Genomic DNA, 17,969 nt, shown 5'->3' on the forward strand with positions numbered 1-17,969 from the left:
TACGCTTAATGCATCCTTTCATGCGGGAGTATTATCGAAACCTAGGCATTAGGATTCGAGGTGTTGTCCACTCATGTACTCGGGGTGGAGGCTCCTATGTACGCTCCTCTTGTCTTTTGCTTGGGAGTCATTGATGAATTAAATCTTGGTTCAGCAACTTCCTCTTGGCTCTCTTACACGTTACAAAGCTACTTCTGTCTGATATCTACTCCTCCGCGCAGGACACAAGCCTTGTAGGACACGATTTTAAAAACCGGGGAAGGCACGGGAGAATAAGGCTTATGGAAGTCTTATTAGAAGCTTCCTAGCTTCTGTCAGGCAGATGAAATGGAGAGAGAAGAAGATGAGGATGATGATGATGGTGATGATGATGATAATGGTGATGATGATGGTGGGGGTGCAACAGCCTAAAGCTTGGGGAGGGGGGGGTTCATATATAGGCTTGAAGGGGGGGATAGCCACACAAGTGGCAATTTGCATGCTACCCTCCCTCATGCTTCTCCAATGCCTACTCAAGCTCCTCTCACACTCCCTCTCCCCCGCCATGCAACGACTAAAGGGGAGGGGAGTTTATCCATAAAAAAATTTGCCAAAAATTTATCCATTATCCCTTTCCCCCCTTGAAGGGGTGTTCTCGCATGGAACTACGGCTTTTGAGCCTCGGCCTATTATGCACAATGCGGGCTGGAGTATGCTAGTGCGTGTGGAGGGATTACTTAGCCCAAAATTTTATTGTTGCGGGAGATTACTTTAAGTTGCTCTTGCCGCAGGATGTGCAGGGTCTAGGATCATTAATATTTTATGCAGAAATATTACATTCTCTCCCCCTTAGAGGAATCGAGATGTCCTCATCTCGAGAAAAACTGGGGGTATTGTTGGTTGAGAGTACTTTCATCCATCCAAGTGGCATCCTCTTCAGGATAATCTTTCCACTGGATGAGGTAATCTCTCAAGGTCTTGGATCTCAAATGCCCCTCCCTAACATCTAAGATCTTGTCAGCCCCTGATCAAGGACTCCTTGGTTAGGCATTACAACTTGTTGATCATCAAGCACACGACTAGGGTTAGACACATACTTCTTCAATAGACTGATATGGAATACATTATGAACTTTTAGGTTTTCAGGGAGTTGCAGTCTGTAAGCATTAGGCCCTAGGCACTTGAGAATCTTGTAGGGTCCACAATACCTTGGACTTAGTTTTTTGTATTCACCCAAGGATAGGGAACTCTTCTTTGGATGTACATGAATGAAGACCATATCACCTTCAACGAAGGAACTATCTTGCCATTTCAGGTCTGCATAAGCCTTTTTTCTGTCCTTGGCGGCTTGGATGTCCTATCTTATTGACTTGATTTGGTCATCCATGCATTCCAGCATCTGCTTTGAAGCTTCAACCCTCTAGGTTGGATCCGAAAATCTCAAAAGACTATGGCAATCATGCCTATACAATGCTTGAAAAGAGGTCATCTGAATGCTTTGTTGGTAAGAAGCACTGTAGGCAAATATTGAATCCACTTTTTGGGTTTGTGACAACAGTGTGCCCTAATCATATCTTCAATGACTTGGTTGACTCGTTCTGTTTGACCATCAATTTGGGGATGATAATGTCAAGATTGTGGGAGAGAAGAAAGGAGTCTCACTTGTAGCTTTCTTGCTTGCACAATGGGGGAATACACACAAGGGTGGAGACTGAAAAACAGTTTTCCTCTTCTTAGTTGTGTAAGCCAAAAAAACTCTAATACAAAGAAATAGAAGAACCCTATATATGGGTCTCAAACCAAACTCAACTAACTAAGGTGGCATACTAACTGAGCCACGAACTAGAGTAGATAAGGATAGCTATCATGTAGCTATTATTCATGGGCGGTGTACCAACCGCATCTGCAACTGACACGTCGGTGACATAAATGCACAACGGTCACCCTGGCATATCACGAGTGGAGCTCGATATCTCAACACTCCCCCTCGAGCTCAATCCCAATTCCTTCACACCAAGCAGGTCTCTGAACTTGCGCAGCTTCTCTGCGCCCAATGCCTTCGTGAATATGTCAGCTACCTGATCCTCTGTGCTGACATAAACTAGATCAATAAGACCTAGTAAAACCCTCTCCCGCACATAGTGATAATGCACTTCAATGTGCTTTGTTCTAGCATGATAGACTGGGTTATTTACCAAGTGTATACTACTCATGTTGTCACAATAAATGACAATTGGCCCATCTGTAAGTTGATGCATATCATAAAGTGGCTTATGCAACCAAGCTACCTCACATGCAGCCATTGCTGCACCCCTATACTCAGCCTCTGTGCTCGACAAGGCAATTGTAGGCAATTTCTTGCTGCTCCAAGTGACTGCAGCACTCCCAAAAGAGAACACATATCCACTGGTAGATCATCTATCAGAAATACTACCAGCCCAATCAGCATCAGTGTATCCATGCACCTGTATCTGAATCCCAGTCTCATAAAATAGTCCATACTGCAATGTGGACTTCACATACCTAAGTATGCATCTACCCGCATCCAAATGCAGTTTCCTTGGAGCCTGCATAAACTGACTTACCAGTCCAACAACATAGCTCAAATCTGCCCTAGTAATAGTCATATAAATCGAGCTTCCTACTATGCGTCTGTACATAGTAGGGTCTTCCAGAAGCTCACCTGCATCTGCGCTCATCTTCACATTCTGCTCCAAAGGAACTGAAATAGGGTTACAGCCTATCATCCCATATTTGGACAGCATGTCCAATCCATACTGCCTCTGCAAGAGCTGTATCCCACTTGGTGATCTAATCACCTCAATACCCAAGAAATAACGCAGCTCTCCCAAATCCTTCATCTCAAACTTTTGCTTCAATAGCATTTTCACATGAAGGATATCTTCATCACTGTCACCTGTCATAATCAAATCATCAACATAAATGACAAGTAGCATAATACCTTTCTCTGTTTTCCTCACATAAAGTGAGAAATCTGCCTTGGAAATCTGAAAGCCAATAGAGACAAGATACTGTCCTATCTTGTCAGACCATGCTCTAGGTGCTTGCTTCAAGCCATACAAGGCTTTCTTCAACCTGCAAACAAACTCAGGATGAACAGCATGCACATAACCTGGTGGCTGCTCCATATAGACCTCTTCTTGCAAATCACCATGCAAGAAGGCATTCTTTACATCCATCTGATGTAAAGACCATTCCTTTGATGCAGCCATAGCAATAACTGCTCTTACGGTTGCCATCCTTGTAACCATACTGAATGTTTCTTCATAGTCAATGCCATATGTTTGTGCATACCCCTTGACTACTAATCTTTCCTTGTATCTGTTCACAGAACCATCTTCATTGTGCTTCACCTTATAAACCCACTTACAGCCAATTGCATTTTTACCTTTAGGCAAAGATACCAACTCCCATGTAGCATTTGCTTCCAAGGCATCCATTTCTTCATCCATGGCTTTCTCCCATTTTTCTTTTCCCATGGCTTGCTCAAAAGAAGTGGGTTCTGGTTCCTGTATCACTTTGACCATATATGCATAGTGAATGGCTGTAAATCCATCGTATTTCAGTCTATCCACAGGATACCTAGCTCTGGTAGACCTACGCAAAGTAGGTTCACTCCCAGATGCTCTCAAAACATCCCTGGTCTTCCTTACTCCAGGTGTAACAATAGAAGGAATATCCAACTCATCATCAATGCTCTGTTCTGAGCCACTGGATTCACCATCCACATAAGAGTGACCTGCATTCACATCAAACATGGGCTGATCAACCTTCTCTTTTCCTTTTTGTGATACCTACATACCACTATCTGCATTCCTTTGAGAAGATTCTCCTGATCTCAATCTGCCTGTCCATGGCGAAGAATGTGAACCACTGCTAGAGGACGCTCCAGGTCCACTAATATTTTGTGACTGCTGCTGTGAATTCTGTGCAGCATTACCATTTTGTGCATCTACATCATCAATCACATTTACTGGTTTATACCAACTACTCATCTCATCAAAAACAACATCTCTGCTCACTGTAAACTTACGAGTAGAAGGGTTATAGCATCTATACCCTTTTTTCTGCAGAGAGTAACCAATAAAGATGCACTTCTCAGCTTTTGGATCCAACTTGGATCTCAACTCATCTGGCACATGTACATAGGCAATGCAACCAAAAATTTTCAAATGAGAAATATCTGGTTTCCTACCAGTATACCTCTCCTCTGGAGTCATCCCATGTATTATTGTAGTGGGAGTCTTGTTCATTATGTAGAGTGTTGTAGCAACTGCCTCAGCCCAATAAAAATCTGGCAAGTCTTTTTCATTGAGCATGGCGCGAGATACCTCTCCAATATGCCTGTTTTTCCTTTCTGCAATTCCATTTTGTTGTGGGGTATGACTGCATGAATATTGCTGCTTTATGCCATGCTCCTGTAGGAACCTTGCAAACTCATTTGAGAGGTACTCTCCCCCTCCATCTAACCTTAGGCATTTTATTTGCAGACCTGTTTCTTTTTCAACCATAGCTTTAAGAGTTTTGAAATGCCCAAAAACTTCACTTTTCTTTTTCATGAAATACACCCAAACTTTTCTACTATAGTCATCAATAAAAGTGACAAAATAATGACAGCCTCCAAGAGATGTAGCTTTAGTAGTCCACACATCAGAGTGGATTAATTCCAATGGCTTCTCACTCTCTTGAACATGTCTAGGAAATGGTTTCCTTGCCTATTTTCCAAATTGGCAAGCTTCACATACCTTATGCATTTCTGCAACCTTGAATTTAGGCAATCCTGCAACAATATTTTGGGCCTGCATTGATTTAAGTCGCTGTACATTAACGTGACCAATGCGTTTATGCCAAATATCAATATCTGCAATTACACCGGTCCCATGTGCAAACATTGCTGCACTCAATTCAGACATGTCTGCATCGAACGTAAACATTCTATCCTTCTTCTTTCCTTTTGCTATCAAGCGACCTTTATTTTTCATATCCTCAACAAAGCATCCATGAGGATTAAATCTGACCTGCAAGCCCTGCTCAACCATTTGACCAACAGAAACCAGATTCTTGGTGATATTTGGGACATGAAATACATCGGACATGTATTTCTTTTTCCCATCCTGCATAGACAAAGGAATTTTTCCAATCTGCACAATAGGATGTGCAGTATCATCAGCAGTCTCCACAAATCCTGGTTTTTCCATTTTTCTTGCATCCTCCATCCATTCTCCATGACCTGTCATGTGGTTTGATGCACCTGAGTCAACATACCATACATCGTTGCTTTCTTCTGCACTTGTCACAGAATTATTCATGTGCTGCACCATAAACAAATGCTCATTTCTGTCATCACCCTGTCTACTAGAAGATGCATAATTCCCTTGTTGCAGTTTTCCATTCATGATGTCATTCTGCTTTTTATGGCAGTCTTTAGCCATATAACCCATTTTACCACAGTAGTAGCATTCAACATTACTGTTTGCATTTTGGCCTCTTTGCCATCCACCACGACCTCTTTGGCTCCCCCTGCCTCTAGAGTTAGCACGTCCTCCTCCATAGGACTGGTTTTCTTGAGTTTGCTACATATTCTGATTTCTACCACGGCCTCCTCTACCTCTGCCTCTACCTCTTCCAACATTTGAGTAGAAGACAGTTTCTTTTGAAGTTCCTCCTGAAGAAGATGCACCACCATTTCTTTGCTCCTCAGAAATTAGAAGAGCAATCAACTCCTCAAAATCAGGAAATCTTTCACGGACGGAAATGGATGTTCGGAGCTATGCATAATTCTTTCCTAGACCATTCAAGGTCACAGAAACTAAATCATCATCTTCCACTGGTGACCCAATGGAAGCAAGTGTATTTGCAATCTTCTTCACCTTCATGTGGTAGTCATTGATGCTCATATTTTCTCTTTGCACATTGTGCAACTCTTTCTTGAGCTGCATTTTCCTGGCTTGCATATTTGTGCTATACATTTTTGACAAAGTATCCCATGCCTCCTTTGGCATACTTGCATCCTAAATATGCACAATCATAGAGTCTAAAATACTGATAGACAGCCAGTACATAACTTTCCTAGCTCTCTCATGCCATGCTTTGAATGCCTGCATTTGCTGTTGATTGGGAACATCAGGAAGAACTGGTTCTTCTTCATTTCCTGCAACAAATTCCCAATATCCTTTTCCCATAAGGAAATTCGTCATTCTAAACTTCCATGCTTGGAAGTTGTTCTTGTCAAACTTTTCAGTGACAATCTGTGAAAGAGAATCAGACGCCATTACAGAACACTGCAAAAAATTTTGTCACTGCAAAAAACACAGCTTCACCCTCACAAGGGAAAATCTGCTAAACTCGCGAAAGTGGTATTTGACCACACAGTCACTTCCTAGTGACGATTTTGCATAAACAAGAACCAATGATGATTCTGTAACTCCCAATGTCTCTGCACACAAGCATACGATGCAATTTCTGTGGTAATTGTTCACCGACCTGTAGAACAGTGGTCGCACAGCATAAAACAGGGCCTTCTCCTGAGTGCGTGCAGAAAACTTCCGCCTCCAAAACAAGCCCCGAAATGGCCTCAAATAAAAAAAACAAGGTCGCCATAGGCTAAAGCCCTCTCCCGTAGCATATACTGCCCTTTTACTTCACCGCGAATGGCGTCTCAACCTGAGACAATGCACTCTTGCAATTTCTGGCTGTGCTACCTGTAGAGATCTGCTCCCAAAACAGAAAATGAAAGCAACACTACTCCTCTTACCAGAACACCGCGAGCTTGGCTTGCTTTCTTAAGCTCTTTACCATGAACAAGGCTCTGATACCATGTCAAGATTGTGGGAGAGAAGAAAGGAGTCTCACTTGTAGCTTTCTTGCTTGCACAATGGGGGAATACACACAAGGGTGGAGGTTGAAAAACAGTTTTCCTCTTCTTAGTTGTGTAAGCCAAAAAAACTCTAATACAAAGAAATAGAAGAACCCTATATATGGGTCTCAAACCAAACTCAACTAACTAAGGTGGCATACTAACTGAGCCACGAACTAGAGTAGATAAGGATAGCTATCATGTAGCTATTATTCATGCGTGGTGTACCAACCGCATCTGCAACTGACACGTCGGTGACATAAATGCACAATGGTCACCCTGGCATATCACGAGTGGAGCTCGATATCTCAACAGATAAGCTGTACTGAAGCAGAGTTGAGTCCCAATGGCCTCAAAGATAGCCCTCCATAAGTGTGAGGTGAAGAGAGAGTCACGATCACTAATGATTCTTCTGGGTAACCCATGTAATTTGAAAATCTCCTTGATGAATAGCCTTGCGATGTCTGAGGCTTTATAGTTTGTCTTAACAGGGATAAGATGTGCAACCTTGGTGAGCATATCCACCACAACCATAATGGAGTTGTATCCTCCCTCAACTTGGGGTAGGCTAACAACAAAGTCCATACTAATGAATTCCCATTTCATTTGGGAAATGTCAAGTGGTTGCAATTTCCCTGGCATTTTGACATGTTCGGCCTTAATGCGTTGACAAGACAAACATTCCGTGACATATTTGAGAACATCACCTTTGAGCCTATCCCAATGATAGCTATTTCTGACCACATTGAGGGTCTTGGCATAGCCAAGGGGAGTCATGGGCTTCCCAAAATATCTTTTGCTTGAGTGATTGGCTTGCTGGTATACATAATCTCGTCCTATAGTAGACAAGTCCATTGTTGATAAAGAATTCTTGATACTTTGTTTGTAGCTTTGGGTCTTGATCTTTGATGGGGATCTCCCTTAGCAATTTCTGATAGGTTGGGTCATGGCATGCCTCTTCTCTAGCTAGCTCAAGAATTGGGTTGTTTGGCATGGATACCTTTATGGCTAGAGATCTTGCTGTTGATGGATCTTGCAAAATCAGAGAATTCAGAAATGCCTTGCAACTGAGTGCATCAGCACTACATTCTCCTTTCTAGGTTGGTGTTTGATTTCAAAATCATATTCTTCTAGCACTTTGATCCATCGACGTTGCCTCATATTGAGCTCATTCTGGGTGAAAATCCATTTAAGACTCTTGTGGTCCGTCACTAAGGTAAATTTTTTACCCAGCAAGTAGTGTCTCCAAAGTTTGAGAGCATGTATGACAGCCAACAGCTCCAGATCGTGGGTAGCATAGTTCCTTTCATGGCTCTTTAGTTTCCTTGAAGAGTATACTACGGGATGACCTTCTTACATGAGCACACATCCTAAGGCAAGTGTGCTAGCATCAATTATCACTTCAAACTTCTTACTAACATCCGAAAGTTTCAGGGTGGGTGCTGATACCAAGCTTTGCTTTAGTTTGTCAAAGCTGGATTGTTCAATAGGTGACCATATAATTGATACTTGCTTCTTTAGTAGATCAGTCAGAGGTGCTGCAATCAAAGCATAGTTTTTTATAAAGACCATGTACCATCCTGTCAGTCCAAGAAAACTACGTATTTCCTTGACAGAAGTTGGTGTTGACCACTCCAGAACATCTCTGATCTTGGATGGATCTACTAAAATTCCTTCCGCTGATACAATGAATCCCAGTTATTCAATCTGTCGCTTTAAAAATGCACACTTCTTCTTCTTGGCATAAAGCTTGTGCACTCTTATTGTTTCAAGAACAATGCGAAGCTGGGGTTCATGATCTTTTTCCTGCTTAGAGTAGACTAGGGTATCATCAAAGAAGACAAGTACAAAGTCATCAAGATAGGCCCTAAAGATATCCTACATTAGCCTGTTGAAGGTAGCAGGAGCATTTGTGAGCCCGAATGACATGACCAGGAATTCAAAGTGTCCATACCGTGTGCTGAATGCCGTCTTTGGGGTATCTTCTTCCTTGATCCTTATCTGATAATAGCTATACCTAAGATCAATTTTAGAGAAGATCTTCACATCTTAAAAACAGTCAAGAAGTTCATCTATTCTTGGAATGGGGTATTTGTTTTTAATGGTCGATTGATTCAACCTTCTGTAGTCAAGGCATAGCGGAAGTGTTCCATCTTTCTTCTTTTGGAACAGCACTGGAGCTCCCCATGGTGAACTGCTAGGATGGATGTAGCCTTGGTCTAATAATTGCCTGAGTTTCTCCTTAATTTCAATTGATTTCGGGATGGACATCCTATATGGTCTCTTTGCAATTGGTGTAGCTCCTAGTGCTAGCTTGATTTTGTGATCCACTTCCCTTTGAGGAGGAAGTTCTGTCAACTCTTCAGGAAATGCGTTTGCGTACTCCTTTAACCATGAAGGTTCTTCTCTAGACTCCTGATTCTGATCTAGCTTATTTAGTTTAATCAAATAGACATGTAGCCCTTTTCTAGCTCCTTTTATTATCTGTGTTGCTTTGGCCAATTGAATTTTTGGCTTCCCAAACTCTCCTTGAGTTGTGACTAGTTCCCCTTTAGAATTTTGAAAGGAGACTTGGCCCTTTCCATAGTGAATGTGGGTCTCATTGGGTATTAGCCAATCCATTCCAAGCAAACACTCGTGGACCCCTAGGTTCATAACCCTGAATCTGACGGAAGTCAACTTTCCATCCAGTAGGAATTTCACCTTAGTAGTTTGCTTGGTACAAGAGACCTCACGACCATTTGCTAATTCCACAAGTAAGGCAGGTGCATCTATTGTGGCTATTCCTAATCTTCTTGCACAGACTAGTGAAATGAAGGAATGTGTACTGACACAATCAATCAAGGTTTTGAAGCTTTTACCTTGATAATCCGATGGCGTTTGAATCACCAAGAATTGGCAATTCGGGCCTTTCTTGTGAAGAGCGGCATGAACCATTGCTCTCTCAATGTCTGCTTCCATGGATGGGTCTTCTTTATCACACAGCTCCTTGTTGGCAACACTGGAGGTTCTCCCTCTGGCCATGGCAGTGGCTCCTTGGCCACGGACGGCTCCTTGGAATGGCCCTTGACGTTGTCCTCTGCTAAGCTTGGGACACTGCCTCTTAAAGTGACTAGGATCGTTGCAATGGAAGCAACGGAGATCGCAGCCATTACCTTGGGTAGGAACAAAATTATTGACAATGTTTGCCCTGGCTTTCTTCCTTTGTCCCTGATTTTGGCCTTGCGCTCTCTTAGCCTGAGACCTATACACTCCCTTATTCTAATCCTTGTAAGACCAAGTCTTGTTATTTCTGGGCTTGGTCTGCACCTCCTATATTATGGGTGCAGCTCAAATGAGCGTATCCTGAAGGTCTGTTTGGTGAATTGATTCGAGGAGGGTGTTTATGGGTGGGTTTAATCCGGCACAAAACTTTGACACCTGTTGTGTCATATCCATTTGTGGCACGTACTTTAAAAGAGAGACGAACTTTGAATAGTATGCATCCAGGGATAGACCAAGCTACTTCAGTTCGTAGAATTCATTCATCTTCTTTGTGCAGCAGGCAGGTGGTAGATATCTCCCTCACATAGCTTTTTTAAGCTTTTTCCAAGTAACTGACCCTTCCAAGATCCCTTGGTCTCTGCACCATTGTTTCCACCAAAGCCTTGCTTCGCCGGTAAGCTTCAATTTGGTGAGTATAGCTTGGTTAGCGGGTGCATTACTTGCTGCTTCGAAATAATCCTCCATGGATTCGATCCAGATCTCGGCATCAGTTTGGACGGTCCATCTCCGTTCCATGTAATAAATTCTCAGTTTGGACGGGTGATTCAAGTCGATGGGCAGCTATGTAATAAATTCTTGAATCACCCGTCCATCTCCGTTCCATGTACAGGGGTGAAGGATTGTAGATGCGGTCTAGGATATTCATCATACCTAGCCTCCATCAATAATCCAAAGCACGCATTGCAGTCATAAACATAACCTGGAACACCAAGAATTATATTCTTAAGAGCAACATTGCTCTACTCCCCTTCATTAAGTTTTCTTGTAAATATTAGATCCGTTGGTCGGCTCTGATACCAACTATAATGTGTCCCCCTGTCCACTTGTAGGACATGTTTTAGCAGAAAATCAGGAAGAGAGTCTAGAAAGCACCACCCGACACTCCCACGAAATGTCACGGGGTTTGCAATCTAGGTCTTCCCGAGTCTACCATGAAGTGGAAGCATTCCAGTCATTCCCACTGAGGACGGAGGTTTTCCTAATGGTCAAGTTCCTAGAAAGTAACTAGCATCGAAACCCAGAAAAACTACTTTACGCAGAAATATCAAGGTCAAAGTGGATTTATACTGCACTTGGTTCAAGGAGAATGGAAAATGAGAGGGATGTGAAGCTCGACCTCTCTACCCATAAGGCATAGTCCCATTCCATTCCCCTAAAACAATATAAATCGAGGCTTTAGCTTTCCAGATTCTAAGTCATTGTTACCTTGCTATCATCTCATTTGAGAAAAGTTCCCAGCCAACTGGGACCACCCTTCCGTAGGATGAACCCAGGGTCACACCCATTGCACTTTCCTCAGGTTACTTTAGTTATCTAATTACCTACCACATTTAGTTTGACAAGCAAAAACAGCTTCCTTAATTAACCAATTACACACCGGTTCCTTCACGTAACTTAGGCACTGACATAGGAAAACAATGTCAAACAAGTTCATTTTCAACATTTGATCTTTATTTATCCGTATTTGGAATACATCATATAATTCAGTGCGAAGGCTATTCTACTCGAAGGCTATTCCAGCAATCCTATTTCAAGTTTCACCTGTTGACTAGTATGCGGGCCTCGAGATCCCATCTCGAGTCATGTCGGCCTCTTGTGCAGGATCTAGAGGTAAGGGATTTACGGCCAAATCCCCCCTGGCACCAAAGCATCCTCTTACTCCAAGTAGCACCCACGGAGAGACCTCTCATGGTGGGTTTGGTCCACGTACCCAACACGGCTAACAACCCCCTTGGATAGGGTCAGTCGGGGGTAACTGATACTGCCTCTCCCTCCAGGCTTTCAATTTGAAGTATTAGTTATTTTTTAGCATTAGTTACTTGAGAAAATAAGAACAAACAGTGCTCCTAAGAGTATAAACAAAAGCACTCTAGTGGTCGTTTATATGGCCAATTGCTAAGGTGTGAATCCTTCTCTCCAAATACATCCAGCATTCGATCCGGGATCAATCGCAACTTGGCAAGATCCCAAGGGTTTCGTAAGCTAAGTTTCTTGTTTACCATTTATCCTTGGGTTAGGGATTATACCTTATTAACCCAAATTGTCAGTACTTTAGGTTTCCTTATATTAAGGTCAATACATCCTAGACAACCCCGTTGTCCCCACTTGATTGGTCAATTGCTTGCTAGGCAATTCATAAATACCCTAACTTGGAAAATCAGCCCCAAGGAAGGGTGATGTAGCAGGATGACTACTCATCCTCTAGAAAGTTAAACTTGTACTTAGAACTTGCCAAACTTGTTCTAAGGAGTGGCAATACAATTTTGTGATTTAGGCACAAAACCATGCGACGTTTGCAACTTGTTGCACGAGATAGGTGTCGCATCTAACTTGTGGGATTATTTCTCCCATCGCACAATATTCCTTGGACAAGAATACCTTTGGTCAAGATGTAGGGTTTGGGAGTCCTCTTGACCCAATCCAACCCCTAACCCTACTAGGCCGACAACGCTTTGGCCTTAGGGCTCTTAAATTCCTTGCAGAAGTCTAGCATTTGGTCAACTGACCCTTAAGGTGAGAGTCCTAGCTCATTCTTGCATGACGTTTAAATAATCCTAACATTTCGTGGATGTAGGATAGGATCTTTGGAATCGGAAGTATTAGGTTGGCAACCTAAGTGCAATACTAGGTAGAGATTTAACGTAACTTAACCCTACCTAGCACTTTGAGGTGATCGTCATTTGCAACCTAATCGTACCTTTATGATTTTCGTGTGGATTACTTAGTTGCTCTAACCAACCCACAATTTAAGATGATCTTTCTATTAAATATGCAAATACATTCTTCTAAATTTGCAAGTACTTTCCCTTAAAAGATTTAAGTAACTGGAAAATGTATGCAATGTATCATTCCATGCAAGTATGCAACCATAGACCTTTTGCTTTTATGCGACTTAGAGATCATTCTTTTCCTTTCCCTAAACTATAATGATTGACATTCAGAACTAACTCGTATCAACCCTACGTTGATGCAACAAAGTCAAAGCTTTAATATTTTTTTAAAATGAAGATGCATTCAAACTTTGATAAAGGAACTCTATGCATGATCGAATGCCATGAGTCCATCCTTGATTTAATCCTTCCTTTTATTACTTAACCCGACCTAAAATGTAACAGTCTTCACATGTGTTATATGTGTTGTTCTTTCCGTGTGGCAACAAGGATGCCTTTAGACAAATCCACCTTTTTACTTATGCAATATGCGTTCAAGAATGCAACTACCATGACCATGCAAGTACTCGTTATGCAACTTAACTTGGTAATTCGATGCGAGTATATAAATTTTCCAATGTATTCAAACTTGCCTACGTGAATTTAAAGACATGCTTAATGCATCCTTTCATGCGGGAGTATTATCAGAACCTGGGCATTAGGATTCAAGGTGTTGTCTACTCACATACTCGGGGTGGAAGCTCCCTCATGCGCTCCTCTCGTCTTTTGCTTGGGAGCCATTGACAAATTAAATCTCGGTTCAGCAACTTCCTCTTGGCTCTCTTACACATTACGAAGCTACTTTTGTCTGATATCTCCTCCTTGGTGCAAGACACAAGCCTTGTAGGACACGATTTTAAAAACCAGGGAAGGCACGGGAGAACAAGGCTTATGGAAGCCTTATTAGAAGCTTCCAAATTAGAAGCTTCCTAACTTCTGTCAGGCAGATGATGTGGAGAGAGAAGAAGATGAGGATGAAGACAACGACGACGACGACGACAATGATGATGATGATGATGATGATGATGATGATGATGATGGTGATGATGATGGTGGGGGCGCAACAACCCGGCGACAGCAACCTGCGGCAGCAGTATGGGGATGGCAGAAGGCGGCGGTAGTAGCATATGCTTCTCTCTCTTCCTCTCTCTCAAGCTTGGGGAGGGGGGGTTCATATATAGTCTTGAAGGGGGGGGGGGGGGGTGGGGATAGCCACACAAGTGGCAATTTGCATGCTCCCCTCCCTCATTCTTCTCCAACGCCTACTCAAGCTCCTCTCACACTCCCTCTCCCCCGCCATGCAACAGCTGAAGGGGAGGGGAGTTTATCCATAAAAAAATTTGCCAAAAATTTATCCATTATCCCTTTTCCTCCTTGAAGGGGTATTCCCGCGTGGAACTACGGTTTTTGAGCCTCGGCCTCTTATGCACAATGCGGGCTGGAGTATGCTAGTGCACACGGAGGGAGCACTTAGCCCAAAATTTTATTGTTGCGGGAGATTAATTCAAGTTACTCTTTGCACGGGATGTGCAGGGTCTAGGATCATTAATATTTTTTGCAGAAATATTAAATTTAATGAGAGGCGCGATAGCCGACATCGTTCAAAGACCGCTAAGTGTTCTCGCCAAGTAGAGTGAACACACAAGTTGTTGAGGAAGACCTCTAACTCCTTCCTCAGCATGTCTTTGAATATTGTACACATAAGTTATTGGAAAGTGGCTGGTATGTTAGTCAATCCAAAAGGCGTGACGATGTAGGCAAAGACTCCCCATTCAGCACAGGCGAATGCGGTCTTATGTCTATCGTTAGGGTGCACTTGCACCTGATTGTATCCAAAGAAATCGTCCAAAAAATTGTAGGCCTATTTGCCAACCACTCTCTCGAGCATGTGCTTGGTGTACGACAATGGGTAATTATCTCTCTTTGTAGCTGCGTTTACCTTCTTGTAATTGACACACACTATAATCTTTCCATTATTCTTTAATATGATAACTATGGGGGAAATCCAGTCCATGTGTTCAATTTTGTAATGAATCCTACTCTCATTAGCTTGTTGATTTCTTCCTTGACAGCATGGGCATGCTTTGGATTCATGGGATACCGGTGTTGTGTCAGGGGTTGTGTCAGGTGTAATGGGTATGTTGTGAGTCACCACACTCAGGTCTATCCCTTCACTACAACAAAAACGAGGCATAGACGCACACGTTAGACGCGCAAAGTCGGGCGCGTCTATCAGGGCATCTATAAATGCGTGTAAATCTGCGTGTAAATAGACGCGAATTTTGTGTCTATATATCCGCACAAATAGACGCTAATATAGACGCACCAGCAGACACACAATTATTTAACCACCTAAAATTAGTAATTCACATAATTGAAAAACCAAAGTTAATAATTATTTAACCACCTGAAATTGATTCTTGAGCATGCACATGTGCGCGTGATAAAAGCCATAGAATTAAGAATACACATTGAATCATTGAATTTAAAAAATAGAGTTAATAATTACTTTTTCATTGCTCTCTAATGAATGGCAGTTCCTCCAGTTGACAAGCCTGATATAAGTAATTAGCGGCAAGCGATAGAAACCTTACAATTAGTAGCAAGCATTGCAATATGTATCTTGTAATTTCTCTATGTAGTTGAAGATGATAAAAGATACTTCCTTTTTATTATGAAAAATTCAATGCTTGCTTTAAAATTGACTATTGATTCTTGAGTATGCACATGTGCGCATGATAAAAAGCATAGAATTAGGAATACACATTGAATCAATAAGCAAATTAAGTATGCTACAGTGAATGATCCATCTCATCTTCAATGAGATCAGCCCTTGCTAAACTATATACTTCTAGGTCTATGTTACCAAGAGGTAACGAAACAAATAAGTCTATCCCACTATCAGATGTGTCGCTATATTGCTCAATAACTTCATCAATATCATCGACAATCACGTTATTGTCTTCTTCTACGTTTCCTTGAACATCCTTGCGAGGTTCATCTTGTACTATATCACGCATATCATCCATTTTGGTGTCATCATGCACATCATCATTAATTGTTGGATTGTCATCTGCTATCTCCATGTCGGTAATATTACCATATATTGGTTTTGAACGATTCGATATAGGAATGACATACCACCATCGGTTATTGTTTACCATTGGATGATACACAACCTGTATTTGAAAAACAAAAGCAAAAAACTTATGTACTTATTATATTGTGTATATGTATCACATGTATACATATAAAAAAATTAGCCTTTACATATATACCTGCTCACATTGTTGAGGTAGTACTAATGTGCCATTCTTGTTTTGGTGAAATTTTTTTAGAGTCAATCATTACAAAACCACTTGGATGATGTCTGATTGTGCAATGCTCACCATTTGTTACCACTTCTTTAAACCACTTCACATCCAGTACATATATAAAGAATTGTCTGAAGTCAAGCTTTAGAATATCTTCGATCAAGCCACAATAACCTTCCATGGTACCATTGGCAGCCTCGAAGTGAGCAAGGACACCACAATCTTGGGTATTTCTCTTTTCATCTATATGTTGAGTTTGAAGATGTTTACCCTCACACCAAAGTGCATTGAATAATGTGCACTAGTAGTAAAAGATAAAAGATCAAACATGTCAATTATTTATATAAAATAAAACTTATAGAAACAAATTAATTGATAGTATGTCTCACCTTTGATAAGCAACCTCGTGTGTATTCCCACTCTTCTTGAGATATATTAATTTCCTCCTCTTTTTCCATTCTCTCCATTTCCTCATGTAACCAATCTATGTCAATATGACGTGGGAGCGCATTTAGATGATCTGGAAATAAGACATTACGTCCATATCTAGTGCGAAATTCTTGTCTTTCACTTTTTCTTCTTGCCCTTGCTTCATTATATAGTGTCACCCATTTGCTCATAACATTACTATTGAGCACACAAAAACTATTTAGCTTACGAAGTTATTCTTTTGTTAGCACTTTACTCATTCCTTTTCCTTGAGGTACTATAGAGGTCATCCTCAAGTCTTTATCATCTTTCCATAGTCGTGGTTGAGAGGGATCCACTTCAGCAAGATATTCAGAGATATAAACAAGGGATGATTGCACTAACCAACCCTCAGCCATGCTTCCCTCAGGCCGTGCTTTTTGCCTCACAAAATCTTTCAAGGTTTTCATGAAGCGCTCAAGAAAAAACATCCACCTTACATGAACTGCCCCACAAAGTGCGATCTCATCAATCAAATGTACGAGTAAATGTAATTGAGTAGTCAAAATGGATCGAGGAAAAATTTCCTCCACCAAACAAACCACCTCAACAGATAATACTCGAGCATCTTGCAATGTGTTTGGATCAATTTCCTTCGAGCTCACGTATCTGTCAAGATGTATTTGAGAATTGTTTATTTTTGTGTAGAAATTCAATGATATATAATGAAAAAATACAATGTATACACACCTCACAAGATCTCCCATCTTGTAAATGATATCATGTACATCTTTGGAGGCACAATGGGATATGCTAGTAGGAAGTACGAACTGAATGTAAACAATATTCATAGATCAAATGATTAGTTGAGGAAAAAGTCATCATACCCCAAAGTTTACACATAGTTACTCCACTAATTACTATATTCATGGTTAGAGATATCCTTACTTGAATCATTTTGTGCCAATCGTGGGACTTCAAACCAAATAGTTGCTCCACACCTCTTTTCTTTTTCTTTATGAAGGCTCCCTTGAGACATCTCATACATCCTGTGGGTGTTTGAAAGCTATGTATTTGTTCCTTCACTATTTTTTCCTCCTTCTTTGACAACATCCAAGGTGCATGGGGTAGCTCAATCTTTCCTCTGGGTCCAATGCATGGCCAGGCTCATCTCATGCGACCAATGTTACGTAAATCCTCCCTTACATTAACTAAATCGTGAGCCCCTATCAAGTGATCCCATAATGTAGATACAACATTTTTGAATATGTGCATGGGGTCCAATAGGTGATTGATCTTGAGTTCAGTCCAGTACGGAAGACGAAAGAATATAGAGAACCTAACAAACAAAAAATATATTATGTAAACAATTCATCATGTTATATACTTTAAAGTCAATCAAGAGAAATGCACTTC

This window comes from Lygodium microphyllum, chromosome 11, assembly GCF_053477565.2.
Source record: "Lygodium microphyllum isolate KBCC chromosome 11, Lygodium_microphyllum_v1.1.10, whole genome shotgun sequence".
Lineage (NCBI taxonomy): Eukaryota > Viridiplantae > Streptophyta > Polypodiopsida > Schizaeales > Lygodiaceae > Lygodium > Lygodium microphyllum.